Source organism: Cryptomeria japonica, chromosome 10 (assembly GCF_030272615.1).
Source record: "Cryptomeria japonica chromosome 10, Sugi_1.0, whole genome shotgun sequence".
In the NCBI taxonomy this organism is placed as follows: Eukaryota; Viridiplantae; Streptophyta; class Pinopsida; order Cupressales; family Cupressaceae; genus Cryptomeria; species Cryptomeria japonica.
The window spans coordinates 510,179,764-510,201,047 of NC_081414.1; positions in this window are offsets into that span (position 1 = coordinate 510,179,764).

Here is a 21,284-nt window from a genome sequence, read left to right on the forward strand (position 1 = left end):
TGGCCTTAATCTTTGGTTGGTTTGCAGCCACAAAACAACGAGAACCCTTGGATCAAAATAGAGTTGGTAGGCCTTTACCTTTATGCCTTACCTGTCCTTTGGGCCCACTGGCTCTTTCGCCATTTCATAGGCTTTAAACTACTAGCAGCTTACCTTCGCGAATTCACGTGAGCTGTCAGATCTCAAGAAATTGCATGATACTTAATAACTTACTTAAAACTGATAGATGTGGGTTTTCTAACTCAGCTTTATCCACCTGGCATTTGGTCATTCCTGAACTAACGTGTCAACTTCTTACTTGTTATCTCAGCCAGCTAGACTTCCCATTTGGAATGCCATGTCATTTCGCTATTTCACGAAAGCTATCTTTTGAGCACCTTCCTCCTACGAAATTGCGTTGGCCATTAGATCTCAAGGGCTTATGCGTCTGTTATGTCTTTTAGGAACCTCTTTTGCCCGGGCCCAAAAACCTTTCGCTATTTCATGAAGAATAAACTGTGAGCATCTCTCGACCGTGAAACAACGAGAGCCGTCGATTTCTTTTAAACTTGATCACTTTTTAGCCATGGAAAAGTCTTCACCGCTGGGTTCCACCAAACCTTTTCACCATTTTGTGAAAGGTAACTTACTTGCTTATTTGGGCTGCGAATCAACATGAGCCGTTGGATTCGAAACGAGATGGGGTCTCGTTAAGCTGGCCGCCAATACACACAGTCAAGCCTGCTTTTGCTTTTTGCTATTTCGCATAGCTTAACGCACCTGTAACTTCACCTACCAAAACAACGAAAGGCGTAGATTAATTTGAGAGTTGCGTGACACTTACAAGACCCGACAACATTTAGGAAAAGACATAAGCGATAGGCATAAAATTTTTCAATTAATTAGAGACCGCCTAGGCAAGTAACAAGGGGGGACACTTTACACGACTTAGAGACCCATTACTTAAGTGAATAAAGTAATGCAGAAATAGAAGCCAGAGGGTTTTTTATCAGACATTTGAGTGATTAAAACTAAACCCTTAACCCTTAAAGACCTAGAACAGATTTGAAGCAACTAATAGCATACCTGACCCAAAAAATTTCAAAGCTTAGCCAATCATGGGAAAAGAAAACCCATTACTTAAATAGTGATAACGCACTCTACTATGAACAACATAGTGATGATTCCCAATCACAGATATGTATTCCTTCTCATCCACTGAGGGTGAATCATCTTCTTTTAACAATCTGCAACCTAACCATAGGTGTTCCAGTCAGTTTACAGTCTTCTATTCCAAAGGTATTTAACACTTCCTTCACATACTTAGATTGACTGATAAAAATTCCACCTTCCAGTTGTTGGACTTGAAAACAAATGAATTTTTTTATCTCACCTATTAGAGACATCTCAAACCCTTCCTTCATCTCATCTACAAAATTCAGACTCATTTCATCATTTCCTCCAAATATAATTTCATCAAAAAATACTTCTGCAATCAAAATCTTGTCTGCTTCATTATTCAAGTAAATATTGTTGTCCTCACCGGCTCTATGAAATCCTATCTTTATCAGATGTGCATGAAGACTTTGATGGTATGATGAAAGAATAAGTATCTAATAGATTACTGAGGGGGGAGGTGAATAAGTAAACTGAAAAACTAATACAAACTTTCTAATCTCAAATTCAATCACACAAAGTAAACTTATCAATAAAATATCACTGTCAAGATCAATAATCATAAGTATACTCAACATCAATCGGTTAATTTTTATAGCAACTTAATAGTAAACAACTTTAATCTTGTAAACATCCAAATGCTTAATCATATATCAACACAATCCATCTCTCAATGCTTCCAATTATCATGCCTTATCAGAAGTTAATCAAATCAACAAATAATATCATAACCACAAAAACATTCACCACATGACACAAATGCTTATACGTGGAAAACCCAAATAGGTAAAAAACATAGTGAGATGAGACTCACAAGATAGCTATCTGAACTCTTCTGAAGTTCGCCCTGTTAGGATCCAAGCCTGTTGAAGCTTTTACAATAAGTTCTGATAAGAACTAATCCTATTAGGAATCACCTGGTTAAGGGAATTACAAATGCCTTGATAAAAAGAAAATACCCTGTTAAGAGTAACATCAGTGGAGGATTTGAGAATCCAAGCTAATGGATCACCTTGTTAGAGGATTTACAAAGTAACCAAGCTTGTTAGAGCTTACCCGGTTAGGGTATTTCAATTCTGATGTAATTGCTAGAAGACAATAGGGTTTTCTTGATCTGTCTGAATAGCACTACATTTGCTTGATCAGATCCTTTTAAGCTTCAATATGCCTTTACTCAAAATGCAGATCCATTCTCCGATTAGGCAACCACACACTCAACTGATTTCTGCCAACACCTTGCCAACACTAAATAAAACAACTTCATTGACCTTAAATACAAATCAATTAGGTCGGTAACACAACAAAAACCTAATTCGCTCATAGAGATTACAAGCAAATCAGTTCAAGTGTGATCGTTGGATTTACATAGAAATCTGTACACATTCTTCAATAAAATTCCAACCACTCCATGATCACTGCTTCATCAGACTTGTAACTCATCACGCACTTTACATTGGATGCAATCCACTTTGCTCGTTCCTTAGACAATCAAACAAACATGCCAAAACAATCTGAACTTATCTTCATACAATAACCACACATGTCATTACCGCTCATCATCAGACAATAAACCAACATAACCATTTCAGCAAACTTAATTGGTTAGGGTTTAACAAAAACAATTGGTAGGGTTTACCAGTTACATTGCATACAAAGGGTTTAACCTTATACACTGGTTACCGGTTCAACTCACATACTTATATACCGGTTTACAACATCTTCCTCAAAGCTCTTCCTACCGGTTACAAGTCAATATCAATAACAAGAATATCAACAATATCATAAATACCATTACTGATTAAATTGACATCAATGACAACATAACATATCATTAATACAATCTTCATGCAAATGCCAATAATCTCCCCCTTTGGCATTGATGGCAATACAAATATCAACACCTCTGATTGTTTCTATGAATGGTGAATAGGAATCCTGGTTTACATTACCAAGTATTCACCATGCTATGTCTGTCTTAAGCCCGTCACTGGTTTCCCTTTAATAGTCACACAATTCTTCTCCTAATCACATAATTCTTCTCCCCCTTTGACAGTAATGCCAAATTGAAAGTAAAACATGTAATATCAAAATTTGACTGTGCATCAACAACATACTACAACTTGATGCTCCCCCTGTGGAATACATCCACTTCTAAATCAATCCTTCTAAGATTCTGCAAGTGATTTAGGGACTGATGCAATCAACATCATGCTCAACTAACTTCATGAAGGGGTACAACCTCTAGTTGACTTCTAAGATACTCAAAAGTAGTCTTAGGTAGAGGTTTGGTAAAAATATATGCAAGTTGTTCCTTGGTAGAAATATACTCTAAGATAACATCTTTACTTTGAACTTTTTCCCTCAAAAAGTGATACATCAATTCAATGTGCTTGTTTCATGCATGCAAAACATGATTCTTAGAAATCTTTATAGGTTCTGAGATTTTTTTCTTAAAACCTTCCAAAATGTGCCTCATCCAAATAGCCTATGTGCAATTCATATAAGCTACAATATACTTAGCTTCAGTAGTAGATTGTGAAGTACAACTCTGCTTCTTACTTCTCCATTAAAGAATCCTTCCTCCTAGAAATAATGCTCCACCGGTAGTACTTTTCCGGTCATCAACATTTACTGCCCAATCAACATTTGTGTACACCTTCAAGTCAAAGTTTCCTCCATATGGATACCATAATCCGTAGTCAACAGTACCTTTCAAATATCTAAAATATTCTATTGGTTGCTATCAGATGTGCCTCCTTAGGATTCTTATGGAATCTAGCAACTATGCCAGCCACATGGGCTATATTTGGTCTGTTGTGAACAACATAGTGTAATTTCCCAATCATTGACCTATATTCCTTTTCATCAACATACTTAGATTCATCTTCCTTGGTCAATTTACAACCTATAACTATGGGTGTTCCAACTGGTTTATAGTCACTCATGCCAAAAGTCTTCAAAACCTCTTTCACATACTTAGATTGTGTAATGAAAATACCATTCTTCATCTCTTGTATCTGCAAGCCTATGAAATTTTTTATCTCCCCTACTAAAGACATTTCAAACTCATTTTTCATTTCATCTGCAAAACTTTTTCTCATGACATCATTACCTCCAAAAATAATATCATCAATAAATACTTCACTGACCAGTATTTCATCTCCTTCAGACTTTAGATAAATATTACTATCATCATTGGTTCTTGCAAAGCCTATCTTCATTATATGTGTATGAAGTCATTCATACCATGCTCTGGGTGCTTGTTTTAATCCATACAAAGCTTTATGCAATTTGCATACCATGTCTCTCTCATATGTCAAAGCATAACCATCTGGCTGCTTTATGTATACTTCTTCTTCCAATATCCCATTCAAAAATGTATACTTAAAATCCATTTGGTATACCTTGAACTTCTTATGGGCTGCAAATGCAAGTAAAGTTCTGACACCTTCCAGTCTTGCTACTGGTGCGAACATTTCACCATAATCTTCTCCTTCTTCTTACGCATAATCCTTGCAGACTAATCTTGCCTTGTTGCGAACTACAACACCATCTTCATTTAACTTGTTTCTAAATACTCATTTAGTACCTATAACATTCTTGTTTACCAGTCGGGGTACCAGGGTCCAAGTGTTGTTTTTCTCAATTTGATCCAATTCCTCCTCCATAGCTTTAACCCAATAATCATCACCAAATTTCTCCTTAGCACTTCTAGGTTCAATGGTGGAGATCATGCAAGAGTTCTCTCTTATTATTCTTTTAGTTAGTACTCCAACATCCTTATCCCCAATAATTTGCTCAGGACTGTGGTTCAGTCTCACATACCTTGGAATAACATGATCATTCTCTTCAGGTTCAGCTTCTTCATTGTCATCTTCTTCTAAATTTATTTATTTCGGTTGAACAAGTGCATCTGAATTTGCTTTACTAGTTTTTGATTTAACAATTTCAGGTTCCAAAATAAAAATGCAAGGATTTTAATCCCTTTTCTTTGAACTAGTTCCTTTTGAGACTTCAGGACATTCACCTACTTGAAAATCAACACTCTCAACAATTCTTTATGTTCGGTTGTTGAAGCATTTATAGGCCTTAATCTTGGTGGAATAACCAAGAAATATGCCTTCATCACTCTTTGCTTCAAACTTGATAATATAATCACCTCTTTTAATAAAACATTTTCTACCAAATATCTTAAAATAGCTAACATGAGGTGATCTTCCACACCAATATTCATAAAGGGTCTTGTCCTTAACTCTTTTCACCAGAACTTAGTTCATTGTGTAGATAGTTGTATTTACAGCTTCTCTCCAAATTTTTTTTGCTACCCCTCCTTGTATCAACATTGTCCTAGCAGCTTCAACCACTGACCAGTTGTTCCTCTGTGTGATACTATTCTACTATGGTGTCCTTGGTGCAGAAAGCTACCATTTGATACCATTCTCATCCTATTACTTAGTGAACTCCTCAGGAGTAAATTCACCTCCTTGATCTATTCTAAGATATTTTATCTTTTTTCCTCTCTCTTTCTCAGCTAAGGCCCTGAAAGCCTTGAACTTATTCTTCATTAGTGAAGATCATGAAATATTTGTCACCTTGAATGCTTCTTGTTCTTATTGGTCCACATAGATCTGTATGAACCAAATCTAACAATTGCTCTGCTGAGAAGGACTTGCTCTTGAAAGTTGAAGAAGTCATCTTTCCTAACTAACATTCTTTACAAAGAGCATTAACTGGTTTTTCTAGCTGAGGCAGACCTCTTACTGTCTTGTACTTGCTCACTTTAACAATGTTATCAAAGTTTATATGACAAAATATCCTATGCCAAAGCCAACTATCATCTATCATTGCAATCAAACAGTTGCTAACTTTAGGATTAAGATGAAACAAAATGCCACTGGTTTGTTTCCCTATTGTAGTGAATTCACCTTTGTTGTCAAAGATTTTGCATATACCATTCCTACACTCTAGTGGGTATCCTCTGTCATTAAGTTGTGCCAAACTCAGAAGATTGTGCTATAGACCTTCAACCCAATAGACACCATTAGCACTGCTCTTCCCATTAAGAGAAATAACTCCATTACCTTTAACCATATAGGGTAAGTCATTGCCAAATCTGACAACATCGCCATCAAATTCCTTTAAGGAAAGAAATGTTCTCCGATCATCGATCATGTGATATGAACAACCACTATCAATGATCCAATCGTCAGAGTTATCCATCCTGGACACTAGTGCCTCCTGATCTGATATCTCTTCCTTAATAGCTACGAACACAATATCTTCACAAGCATCATCAGTCATACCACTGTCAACCACTATAAGACAATATCTCTTGCCTTTACCCTTATACTTCTTGAATTTGTCTCTCTTGTGTTCATTTTCACCATTAGGACAATTAGCTACTATATGACCAATCATGTTGCATGCAAAACATTTTAAAGGTAGTTTACCTCTGTATTTCCCAGTGCCTCTAGGCAGTCATTTTTCCAACAATGCTTCAAGATCCACTAAGTTGTCTTCATCACCATCATCTCTGCTGGATCTAGATTCATAGCCATGACAAGTATCTCTACTTTTTCTCACAGATGGGTTAGAGACAGAAGCTCTGAATGTAGATTCTAATTTCTGTACACTACCATCATAGCCATTTAATTCAAAAGCAGTAAGTTTACCAATGATAGAGTCAAGAGTTACCTTAGTTTTGTCAATGGACTTCAGCTCCTTAATAGTTGCAACTCGGATAGCATAGACCGGTAGTAGCGATCTGAGTACCTTACTAATCACTGTGGCATCTTCCACTTTCCCTCCTGCACTCTTTATTTCACCAACTATCTCTTTTATCCTTTGACCATACTATTGGATATTCTCACCTTCATACATTCTCATGTCGTCAAACTTTCCTCTTAGGGTCTCCTCTTTAGCAATCTTAACATGTTCATCACCGCTATAAATCTCTTCAAGTTTTTTCCATACTTCATATGCAGTTTCAAGACCATGAGCATCTACATATTCAGCATCAGATAGGGAACTAATAATAGGCTCCAATGCTTGATGAATTTCTTGTTGTTCTTTCTTCTGACCATCAATCAGAGTTCCAGTAGGTGCAACATACTAAGTTTCTACATGATCCCAATAGTGACTTCCCAAACTCTTGATATAAATATTCACTCCTGTTGAACTTTGGACCTTCCTTCTTCATCATGATCTACAAGATATTTTCCTGAAGATGTTAGGCTTTAGATTATAGAGGACCTGAGACACTCTGATACCAATTGATGGTATGATGAAAGAATAAGTATCTGGTAGATTACTGAGAGCGGGGGGGGGGGGGGGGGGTGTGTGAATTAGTAAACTAAAAAACTAATATAAACTTTCCAATCTCAAAGTCAATCACACAAAGTAAACTTATTAATAAAATAGAACTGTCAAGATAAATACTCATAAGAATACTCAACATCAATCGGTTAACTATTATAGCAACTTAATAATAAACAACTTTAATCTTATAAATGTCCAAATGCTTAATCATATATCAACACACTCCATCTCTCAATGCTTTCAGTTATCATGCCTTATCAGAAGTTAATTAAATCAATAAATAAGATTATAACCACAAAAACATTCACCACATGACACAAATGTTTGTACGTGGAAAACCCAAATAGGTAAAATCCACAGTGAGATGAGACTCACAAGATAGCTATCTAAAATCTTCTAAAGTTTTCCCTATTAGGAGCCAAGCCTGTTAAAGATTTTACAATAGGTTCTGTTAAGAACTGATCTTGTTAGGAATCACCCAGTTAAGGGATTTACAAATGCTTTGATAAAAAGAAAATACCCTGTTAAGAGTAATCTTAGTAGAGGATTTCAGAATCCAAGCTAATGGACCACCTTGTTAGAGGATTTAAGAAGTAACCAAGCTTGTCAGAGCCTACCCAGTTAGGGTATTTCAATTTTGCTGTAATTTTTAGAAGACAAAAGTTTTTTCTTGATCTGTTTGAATAGAACTACATTTGCTTGATCAGATCCTTTTAAGCTTCAATTTACCTTTACTCAATCTGCAGATCCATTCTCTGGTTAGGCAATTACACACTCAACTAATTTCTGCCAACACCTTGCCAAAACTAAACAAAACAACTTCATCGACCTTAAATAAAACTCAATTAGGTTGGTAACACAATAAAAACCTAATTCTCTTATAGAGATTACAAGAAAATCGGTTCAAGTGTGACTGTTGGATTTACATAGCAATCTGTACACAATCTTCAAGAAAATTCCAACTGCTCCATGATCACCACTTCATTGGACTTTAAACTCATCATGCACTTTGCATTAGATGCAATCCACTTTGTTCATTCCCTAAACAATCAAATGAACATGCCAAAAAAATATGAACTTATCTTCATACAATGACCACATGTGTCATTACTGCTCATCATCAGATAATAAACCAACATAACCATTTCAGCAAACTTAATCGGTTAGGGTTTAACAAAAACAACTGGAAGGGTTTAACCTTATACATCGGTTACCGGTTCAACTCACATACTTGTATACCGGGTTACAACATCTTCCTCAAAGCTATTCCTACCAGTTACAAGACAATATCAATAACAACAATATTAGCAATATCATAAATACCATTAACGGTTCATTTGACATCAATTACAACATAACATATCATTAATTAAATCTTCATGAAAATGCCAACAGTCTCTCAAACCATGCCCTTGGTGCTTGCTTTAATCCATATAATTCTTTATGCAGTTTGCATACCATATCCTTATCTTCTAACAATGAAAACCCATTCAGTTGTTCAGTATACACCTCTTCTTCAAGAATACCTTTCAGAAATGATGACTTTACATGCATTTGATAAGATGTACAACCTTTAAATGCTATAAATGCAAGTAGCATTCTAACTCCTTCAAGCCTAGCAACCAGTGCAAACGTCTCTCCATAATCTTAACCTTCTTCTTGTGCATCCCCTTTGCAAACTATTCTTGCCTTGTTTCTAAATACCCACTTTGTACCAATCACATTTTTTTCATCTGGTCTAGGGTATGTGCAAGATCAAGGGGGGCCAAAAAGTGGCAATAGAAAAAAAAAAGTGCTTTCAACCTTTCGAAACACGCCAAAATCCGCTTTGACTTTTTGTTTGGGTCGGGCGAAATTTGAATTTGGTTTGGTAATACCAAACCAAATCGGATATCCGATAATATCGGATATCTGATATTATCAGATATCTGATTTGTGATGTCACTATTGTGATGTCACCAATGTGATGTCACTAGTGTGATGTCACCAATGTGATGTCACTAGTGTGATATCATACTTTTCAAATCAGATATCCGATTATCCGATTTTATCAATATAAAAAATATAGTTTAGTAAAATGGCCATAACTTTTGTGTTTCTTATCAAAATTTTGATTTTTTATAGGCGTTGGAAAGGTAATTCATAGACCTATCAAATTGATGAGGTATTTTGATGATTATATAGACCAAAAATTAAATTTTAATCATTTAAAGTTAGTCCTTCAATTTTAAAACTTTAAATACTCACAAATTTTGCATACAAAGTCTCATTTTTTTTTTCTATCACCTCCTTTATCTATCACTTGTCTATCTATACTTATATAATATATTTTATATATCTCTTTTTTCTCTACTTATGTCACTTATTTTCTCCTTCCATGTAGATAAATAAATTCCCAATTTACATGCATCTCTGCATATATCTCCATCTTTCTATTCATATCTCTTCCTCTCCCACTCCATCATTGTCACTCCTTATTTCTATATTTCTCTCTAATAATCACTTTTCTCTCTATTTATCTCCCTCCTTTACCTTATCCTACCTATACTTATATATTACTTGTCTCTATCACCTCCTTTCTCTCCCTATCTTGTCCTCTCTCTCTCTATATTCCTATAGATCTATCTTCATGTATATTTATATTTCATTATCTCTAAATCTCACTTATTCACTCCATCTCTCCCTCCATTTATCGTACTCTATCTCCATCTTCAAATCTCCATCTCTTTCCCTATCAATATCTCTTTTTATATGTTCCTCTATCTTTATATATATTCCTCTATACATGATTAATCCACTTCTTTGTCTCTTCCTCTATCACCCTCTTGAAGCATCTTTCCCTTTCTCTACTTTTATCTCTTTATTTACTCGATCTTTATATATCTTTTTCTCTCTCCCCACATCCTTCTCTATAGTGCCTTTATATATCTCTATATCTTCCTCTTTTTCTCTCTCCCTTTCTATCTATCCCTATCTATAATCTCTATCTCTCTTTCTCACTCTCTTGCACTATCTATATATCTCTATCTATCGATATTTATCTTCCTTTATATCTCTCTATCTCTTCCTTTTTTTATCTCTCTCTTTACCCCTCTCTGTCCATTTTTCTCCATCTCTTCATATATTTATCTTTGTCTTTACCTCTCTCTTTCTCTATATCTATTCACCTCCCTCTCCCTTTATCTTCATCTTTTATCTCTATCTTCCTCTCTCCTTTTCAATATCTAGATATGTCTACCTCTTTCTATCCATCCTCGTCCTTTAGTTTTTCTCCCTCTCACTTCATACTCCTTAATATCTATATCTCTATTTATGTCCTTGTCCTTTAGTTCTTTTCCCTCTCTTTAGTTCTTCATCTCTCTTCACCTTTATATCTCTCCTTATTTGAAAATTAGTATGTATGGTCTCCTAAGGGGTTATATCATGTCCTAAGGGGTCATAGAACATCATATGACCCCTTAGGACACAATATGGTCTCCTAAGGGGTCATATGGTGTCATAAGGGGTCATAAAACACCATATGACCCCTTAAGACACAATAAGACCCCTAATGACACCATATGGTGTCCTAAGGGGTCATAAGACACCAAATGACCCCTTAGGACACCATACAACCCATAATGACACAATGTGGCATCCTAAAGGGTCATATTGTGTCCTAAGGGGTCATAGGACACCATATGACCCCTTAGGACACCATATGACCCATAGCACCATATAGTGTCCCAAGGGGTCATATGGTGTCTTAAGGGGTCAAAGAATGTCATATGACCAATTAGGACACAATACGACCCATGACGAAACCTAAGGGGTCATATAGTGTCATAAGGGGTCATAGGACACCATATGACCCCTTATAACACCATATGATCCCTTACGACACCATATGGTGTCCTAAGGGGTCATATAACACCATATGACCCCTTATAACACAAGAAGACCCATAACGACACGATATGGTGTCCTTAGGGGTCATATGGTGTTAGGAGACACCATATGACCCCTTAGGACACAATATGACCCCCAACAATACCTAAGGGGTCATATGGTGTCCTAAGGGGTTATATGAAGTCCTAGGAACCTTTAGGACATAATATGACCCCTTAGCACACCATACAACCCCTAATGACACCATATGGTGTCCTAAGGGGTCGTAGGACACCATATGACCCGTTACACCACAATATGACCCCTAACAACACCTAAGGGGTCATAGGACACCATATGACCCCTAACGACACTATATGGTGTCTTAAGGGGTCATATTGTGTCCTAAGGGTTCATAGGAGACCATATGACCTATAACGACACAAAATGACACCTAACAATACCTAAGGGGTCAATTGGTGTTCTAAGGGGTCATAGGACACCATATGACCCCTTAGCACACCATACAACCCCTAATGACACCATATGGTGTCCTAAGGGGTCATAGAACACCATATGACCCCTTAGGACACCATACGATGCATACTGATACTATATGGTGTCCTAAGGGGTCATAGGACACCATATGACCCATAACAACATAATATGGTGTCCTAGAGGGTCATAGAACACCATACGACTCATAATGATGCCATCTAGTGTCTGAAGGGGTCATAAGACACAATATTACCCCTTAGGACATAATATAACCCCTAATGATGTCATATAGTGTCCCAATGGGTCATAGGACACCATATGACCCATTAGGACAACATACGACATCATACCACCCTTTACGACACCATATAGTGTCCTAAGGTGTCATATAACATCATATAACCCCTTAGAACACAAGATGACCCATAACGACATGGTATAGTGTCCTAAGGGGTCATATGGTGTCATGAGACACCGTATGACCCCTTAGGAAACAATATGACCCCTAACGATACCTAAGGGGTCATATGGTATCCTAAGGGGTTATATGATGTCCTAGGAACCTTTAGTACATAATATGATCGCTTAGCATACCATACTACCCCTAATGACACCATATGGTGTCTTAAGGGGTCGTCGGGCACCATATAACCCGTTAGGACACAATATGACCCCTAACAATACATAAGGGGTCATATCATATCCTAAGGGGTCATATAGCACAATATGACCCCTTATAACACAAGAAGACCCATAACAACATGATATGGTGTCCTAAGGGGTCATATGGTGTCAGGAGACACCATATGAACCCTTAGGACACAATATGACCCCTAACGATACCAAAGGGGTTATGTGGTGTCCTAAGGGGTTATATGACGTCCTAGGATTCTTTAGGACACAATATGACCCCTTAGCACACCATACAACCCCTAACAACACCATATGGTGTCCTAAGGGGTTGTAGGACACCATATTACCCGTTAGGACACAATATGACCCCTAACAACACCTAAGGGGTCATATTGTGTCGTAAGGGGTCATAGGACACCATATGACCCCTAAGGACACTATATGGTGTCTTAAGGGGTCATATTGTGTCCTAAGGGGTCATAGGACACCATATGACCCCTAACGACACAAAATGACACCTAAGGATGACTAAGGGGTCATATGGTGGTCTAAGGGGTCATAGGACACCATTTGACCCCTTAGCACACAATATGACCCCTAATGACATCGTATGGTGTCCTAAGGAGTCATATGGTGTCCTAAGGGATCATGGAACACCATATGACCCCTTAGGACACCATACGATGCATAATGACACTATATGGTGTCCTAAGGGGTCATAGGACATCATATGACCCCTTAGAGGACCATACAACCCATAATAACATAATATGGTGTCTTAGAGGGTCATAGAACACCATATGACACCTTAGAACACCATACGACCGATAACGACACCATGCGGTGTCTTAAGGGGTCATAGGACACCATTTGACACCTTAGCACACCATATGATCCCTAATGACACCATATGGTGTCCTAAGGAGTCATATGGTGTCCTAAGGTGTCATAGAACACCATGTGACCCCTAAGGACACCATACGATGCATAATGACACTATATGGTGTCCTAAGGGGTCATAGGACACCATATGACCCCTTAGAGGACCACACAACCCATAACAACATAATATGGTGTCTTAGAGGGTCATAGAACACCATATGACCGCTTAGAACACCATACGACCCATAACGACACCATGTGGTGTCTTAAGGGGTCATAGGACACCATTTGACCCCTTAGCACACCATATGACCCCTAATGACACCATATGGTGTCCTAAGGAGTCATATGGTGTCCTAAGGGGTCATTGAACACCATATGACCCCTTAGGACACCATTTGATACATAATGATACTATATGGTGTCCTAAGGGGTCATAGGACACCATATGACATCTTAGAGGACTATACAACCCATAACAACATAATATGATGTCTTAGAGGGTAATAGAACACCATATGACCTTTTAGAACACCATATGACCCATAACGACACCATGTGGTGTCTTAAGGGGTCATAAGACATAATATTACCCCTTACGACATAATATGACCCCTAACAACGTCATATAGTGTCCTAAGGGGTCATAGGACACCATATTACCCCTTAGGACACCATACGACCCCTTATGACAACATACCACCCTTTACGACACCATATGGTTTCCTAAGGGGTCATATGGTATCCTAATGGGTCATATAACACCATATGACCCCTTAGAACACAAGAAGACCCATAACCACATGATATGGTGTCCTAAGGGGTGATATGGTGTCATCAGACACCATATGACTCCTTAGGACACAATATGACCCCTAATGATACCTAAGGGGTCATATGGTGTCCTAAGGGGTTATATCATGTCCTAGGAACCTTTAGAACAAAATATGACCCTTTAGCACACCATACAACCCCTAACGACACCATAGTGTGTCCTAAGGGGTTGTAGGACACCATATAACCCATTAGGACATAATATGACCCCTAACAAGACCTAAGGGGTCATACGACACCATATGACCCATAAGGACACTTTATGGTGTACTAAGGGGTCATATTGTGTGCTAAGGGGTCATAGGACACCATATGACCCCTTAGCACTCCATACGACCCCTAACAACACCATATGCTGTCCTAAGGGATCATATGGTATCCTAAGGGGTCATATAATACCATATGACACCTTAGGACACCATATGACACATAATGACACCATATGGTGTCCTAAGGGGTCATATGGTGTCCTAAGGGGTCATAGGGAACAATATGACTCCTTAGGAGACCATACAACCCATAACAACCTAATATGATGTCCTAGAGGGTCATAGAATACCATATGACCCCTTAGAATACCATACGACATATAACGACACAATGTGGTGTCCTAAGGGGTCATAAGACACAATATGACCCTTTAGGACATAATATGACCCCTAACAACATTATATAGCGTCCTAAGGGGTCATACAAAACCATATGATCCCATAGAACACCATATAACCCCTTAGAACACCATACGACCCTTTGTGACACCATATGGTGTCCTAAGGTGTCATATGGTATCCTAAGGGGTGATATAAAACCATATGACCACTTAGAACATCATATAACCCCTTAGAACATAAGAAGACCCATAACGACATGATATGGTGTCCTAAGGGGTCATATGGTGTCATGAGACACCATATGACCCCTTAGGACACAATATGACCCCTAACGATATCTAAGGGGTCATATGGTGTCCTGAGAGGTTATATGATGTCCTAGGAATCTTTAGGACACAATATGACCCCTTAGCACACCATACAATTCCAAACGACACCATATGGTGTCCTAAGGGGTTGTAGGACACTATATGACCCGTTAGGACACAATATGACCCCTAACAACACCTAAGGGGTCATATTGTGTCCTAAGGGGTCATAGGACATCATATGACCCCTAACGACACAAAATGACACCTAACGATACCTAAGGAGTCATATGGTGTTATAAACGGTCATAGGACACCATATGACCCCTTAGCACACCATACCACCCTTAATGACACCATATGGTGTCCTAAGGGGTCATAGAACACCATATGACCCCTTAGGAAACCATACGATGCATAATGAAACCATATGGTGTCCTAAGGGGTCATAGGACACCATATGACCCCTTAGGAGACTATACGACCCATAACAACATAAAATTGGTGTCCTAAGGGGTCATAGAACACCATATGACCCCTTAGAAGACCATACAACCCATAATGACACCATGTGGTGTCCTAAGGGGTCATAAGACATAATATGACCCCTTAGGACATAATATGACCACTAACGACATCATATAGTGTCCTAAGGGGTCATAGGACACCGTATGACCCCTTAGGACACAATACGACCCCTTAGGACATAAAATAACCCTAATGACACTTAAGGGGTCGTAGGACACCATACAACACATAACAACACTAAATGGTATCCTAAGGGGTCATATGGTGTCCTAAGGTGTCATAGGACACCATACGACCCATAGCACCATATTGTCTCCAAGCATATGGTGTCCTAAAGGGTCATATGACACCATATGACCCATTAGGACACAATAAGACCCTTGATGACACCTAATGGGTCATATATTGTCGTAAGGGTTCATAGGACACCATATGACCCCTTAGGACACCATATGACTCCTTGTGATACCATATGGTGTGCCAAGGTATCGTATGGTATCCTAAGGGGTCATATGGTATCCTAAGGGGTTTTAGGACACCATATGACCCCTTAGGACACCATAAGACCCTTAACGACACCATATGATGTCCTAAGGGGTCATATGGTGTCCAAAAGGGTCATGGGACACCATATGACCTCTTAGGACATAGTATGAGCCCTAACAAAACCTAATGGATCATATGGTGTCTAAGGGGTCGTACGATGTCTTGTGACCCCTTAGGACACAATATGACCCCTTAGCACACCATACAACCCCCAATGACACCATATGACCCGTTCAGACACATTATGACCCTTAACAATACCTAAGGGGTCATATAGTGTCCTAAGGTGTCATAGGATACCATATGACCCCTTAACACACCATACGACTTGTAATGACACCATATGGTGTCCTAAAGGCTCATAGAACACCATATGACCCCTTAGGACACCATAAGACTTATAACAACATCATATGGTGTCCTAAGGTGTCATATGGTGTCCTAAAGGTTCATGAGACACCATATAACCCTTTAGGACACCATATTCAATCTCACATTATTTCTTTTCCTCAATTACCCTCGATCACCTCTCTCCTCCTATGGGTTTATAGATACTTCCCTCTCCCCCTCTACCCACCCCCTAATTACTCTCTATGTATCTCTTCACCTCTGTCCCCATCTCTCATCTCTCTTTGTTGATACTTTCCCCTCTCCCCCTCTCCTCCTACCCCCTAATAATCTCAAACTATCCCTCTCGTTCTCTCTTCACCCCAATCACCCCCTCTCTCTCTCTGCCTTCCACCTAATTACCTATAGCTCTCTCTCTCTCTCACACACTCTCTCTTCCCCCCAATTAATCTCTCCTTCTCACCTCTCTCCCCCTCTCCTTTTTTTGATACTTCCCTATGCCTCTCCTTATCCCCTCTGGATTTTGTTGCTAGAGATGAGAATGAAATGCAAAGAGACTAGTCTAGATCTTAGGGAAGCGAGAGTGACATAGAGGAGGAAATTATGAAGAGGTAGAAATATAAGAACCTTTTAGAGCTTGAGAGATTTAATGAGGTATTCATTGATAGTTAGAGATATAGGTCTAGAGAGAGATGTATAAATATGGACAAAAGAGAGGGAGGAAGAAACAAATAGGTGGTGTGATAGGTTTAGGAGAGAGACGTGGAGAAAGGAACAAACATAGATAACATGGTTTATCAAAATTTATCAAACTCAATAAAATTCATAAATTTTCTATTATTAATTAATTACCTATTTAGCTTATTTTGAGATGATTGTTACAAAAATTCATGCAATAGGGAAATCATATGAAAAAGTCATGAGTTTTTTATGTTTTAAAAATGAAGGATGAACTTAAATGAATTATAATTATTTTGTGAAACAAATAATTGAAAATATACCTATTCCATATCATAGATATCTTAATTACCTTTCCAACGCCTGTAAAAAATCAAAATTTTGATATAAAACGCAAAAGTTATGCCCAATTTACTAAAATATTTTTTTTTATTTTTTCAAAAATTGGATATCTGATTTTATCCAATAAAATCCGATATCCGATTTTATCCAATAAAATCCCATATCTGATTTTATCCGATATCCAATTTTAAAACATAAATTTTTCCCTCCATATTTTTGTTCGGGTTTGCTTTGGGATTTGGCTTGGAAGTGACAAGCCTGGAAAGTCAACTGAAAAAACGTGTTTTTCAGTATTCCTTGATTTTCCAGACTTTACACTAGTGGCTGACGACTTTTTTTATAGCCAAAATTGATAAAATGAAAAGGGTTTTTTAAGGACATTCTCAGCTTTCCAACAATATAAGGCTTTTCTTATTTCGACTTTAATAAATAATTATTATTTATTTTCTAGTTGAATTCTGATAAAAGTCCTGATTGATATACTGATTGAAAAATACTCATAACTTTCAAACTGCATAACATTTTTTGAATCTGAAACATGTGTCACATCCTATGCTTCGTCTACTATAGGGAAAAATTTAAAAAAATTGAATTTCATAAGGTTTTGACCAAGTTAAGGTGGTCAGACGTAGGAGTTTCTGAATTTCTGAAAAGCTGTAGTAAAAAATTCATAAATAATTATTTACTTTATAAAAAATTATAAAAAAATATGTGTCACATCCGGACATGAGTCTAATACTTATATTATAATTCTTATAAAAAAATATTATGATTTTATTGTGATTAGGGTGGTCAGACATACACCTACTTCTTATCTTTTTCCTGAAATTTTTGTACCACTGCATTGAAATTTGAAATTTTCATCAAATAGAATTTTTTTTTTCAAAAAACAAATAGTAGCTTAGAAACTACATTCAATTTTCTATAGATTTTCTTCTTACATATTTTAAAAATAATGTTCATAAATTATTCAATTTTTCATGTCAAGTTGCAAAACTCTGATTTTTTGAAATTTCATTGCCACTTAAGGGCCTGTTTTGGCACACCATGATCTTGCACATACCCTCTAGGAACAAGTGACCAAGTATTATTATTCTCAATCTGATCAAGTTCTTCATTCATTGCCTTTATCCAATCATCATCCTTAAGAGCTTCTCTTACTGTCTTCGGTTCAAATGTGGAAATCAGACATGCACTTTCTCTGATCTTTCTTCTAGTCTATATTCTAGCATTCTTGTCACCAATTATCTAATCTGCAGAGTGATTCATCTTTATATATCTAGGTATAACCGGTTTTGCTAAAGAAGTTTCTTCTTGTTCTTCTTCATCATCACATTCATCTTCTACTAGTTGAGCAGTATCCACCACACTGTTTTGCTCGGCATCAATCTAAATATCTAGTTCAATAATCACTAGCTTCTTTCCTCAACTACATCTAACTTGCTAGTAACAATAGTTATGTCAGAATACTCATCAATTTCGTTACAACTAGGGTTTCTGGTCTGAATTCTCTTCCACAATCTTCACAATTAGCTATCAACTTCACCAAAGTAGCAATCAAAATCTCTTCTATGTTTCTCCAAATGTGTTCTCAAAAATGCTAAGTGAAACATGAGACTACAAATCACCTTTTATTTGCCTTTTATCATACCAGTTGAACATACCCTAATCACTATTCACTCTGAAACTTGACACTGGCACACATATCACATTCAATTTACCAGTTTGAAATGTAACCAGTTCAAATTCATTCCATAGCATCAAATAGAATCAAAATATGCATATTTGACTTACTACACACCATTCAGGTGGTCGGGAAAGGAATTTGACAATAAGTTCCCCCTAACCTTCATCATAGCTTAGTTTACTAGTGAAGGATTCTCCACACTAGGTGAAGAATTGGAGTCCTTAGATAGTTTCTCGTCACTTTTCTTTCTCCAAATCTTTCTCATTTCACTTCTGGTCTTTTCCACATCAACTTTCTTCTTTCCTTTCTGGTCAACAGACTGATTAACTAATTTTTTTCATTTTAGCTCTATAAAACTTTGCAAGGTGTCTCAGTTTGTGACAATGGAAACATGCCATTTTAGATGCACTCCAGGGTCCAGCATTGCCTCTATGAGTTCTTCTTCGACAATTCATAGCTACATGACCATAGTTGTGACAGATTCAACATGTCGGATGCCATCTATTCTCCATTTCATATGGACTAGACCAGTTTACATAAGGTCTCTGCCAAGTAGGGTTCCTCTAGTCAGTGTAAGATCTCTTCCAAGTAGGGTTTCTCTGATCATAGTATGGTCTATGCCATTCACCATTAGACCTTAGACCCATGTAAGATCTCTGATTGTTCATTCTTGATCCACACTCAACAACTCTATGCCCATACTTGTTGTAATTGAAGAAATATCCATAAAAGTTCTAGGCTTATATCTTTCAAATGCATTAGATCTATATCCATCAAAAGTATTGGATCTACTACAAACATTAGCAGTATGACCTACCTTATGATAGTTAAAACATACCGGTTTGTAGGTTTTCTTACCGATGTTCTTCTTTTTGGTCTTTGGTGCAAATTTGGCTACATGCTTGGTGTCCTTGGTACTAGATGGCTCTCATTATTTAAAGGTTGTGAATCCCAAGTCATGTGTATCTCAATTTTTCCTTTGTGACTAAATCTACTCATCAAGCATAACATTTCTCTTGTTGAATTTAGCTAGTACCTCATTAGGATCAGCCAACTCCTTGGTAAGATCCACATTCTTCTTTGTAAGACTTTCTATGATAGACATAGTCATGTCTAGATCATCTTGTATTTTCTCTTTCTCTTCTTTTTCTTCATGAAGTTGTACATGAAAGGTACCAATCTCTCGGTTTAGCTTTAAGATCTCATGATCGTTATCTTTTATTGTGTCTCCAATTGTTCTCCTGGCTTCCAACTCTTGGCTCATCTTGATGGTAAGGGATTCTAGCTCTCTCCTTATATTTGTCTTATCATCATTCAGATTATCCACCTCATTAACCAAGGAATCAATGTTTGCCTCATCAGATGAACTACTTTTAGTGAGTTCCATCAATTTCTCAGCCACCTCTCTTCTCTTAGCCACTAAAGCTTTGTACTTGACCTTTGGTTCATCAAAGGCTTGTTCAGATTCTGCAAGATTTTGTGAAAGCTCTCATTTAATCATTGAACCTTCCCCATGCTATCCTTAAGGACCTTTACCTCAAGCAGTTAAGCTTCTTCACAAAGAAGACCTAATGCTCTGATACCAATTGTTATTGTGAGGATCTAGTTATTACTGATAGGGGCGGGTGAATCAGTGATAACAATAAACTTAAATCTCTTACCAATCTAAAAATACTTCTCAAAAATAGCTCATAACCAATACCTATACCTACTCAATCAACCACTTAAAGAAGATTCACCAAACTACTCATTCATGTGTTCATCAACATGTAAGCAATGTAATGATATTAAATCCCCACATAAACAAATCAACCACCATATGGACATTGATATTTGTCACGTGGAAACCCAAATGGGCAAAACCACAATGGGAATTGGTACACACAAAATTTGTACTCTTTCAGAATGCGTCCTATTAAAGTCCTGTCCTGGTTAGGAGCTTTAAAATAATGCCTGGTTAAGGGTAGACCCTATTAGGAGTCACTCAATGAATAGAAATTAACCTTGGCTCTGTTAGGAGTAACCTTGCATGTTATTGTAACCAGCTAC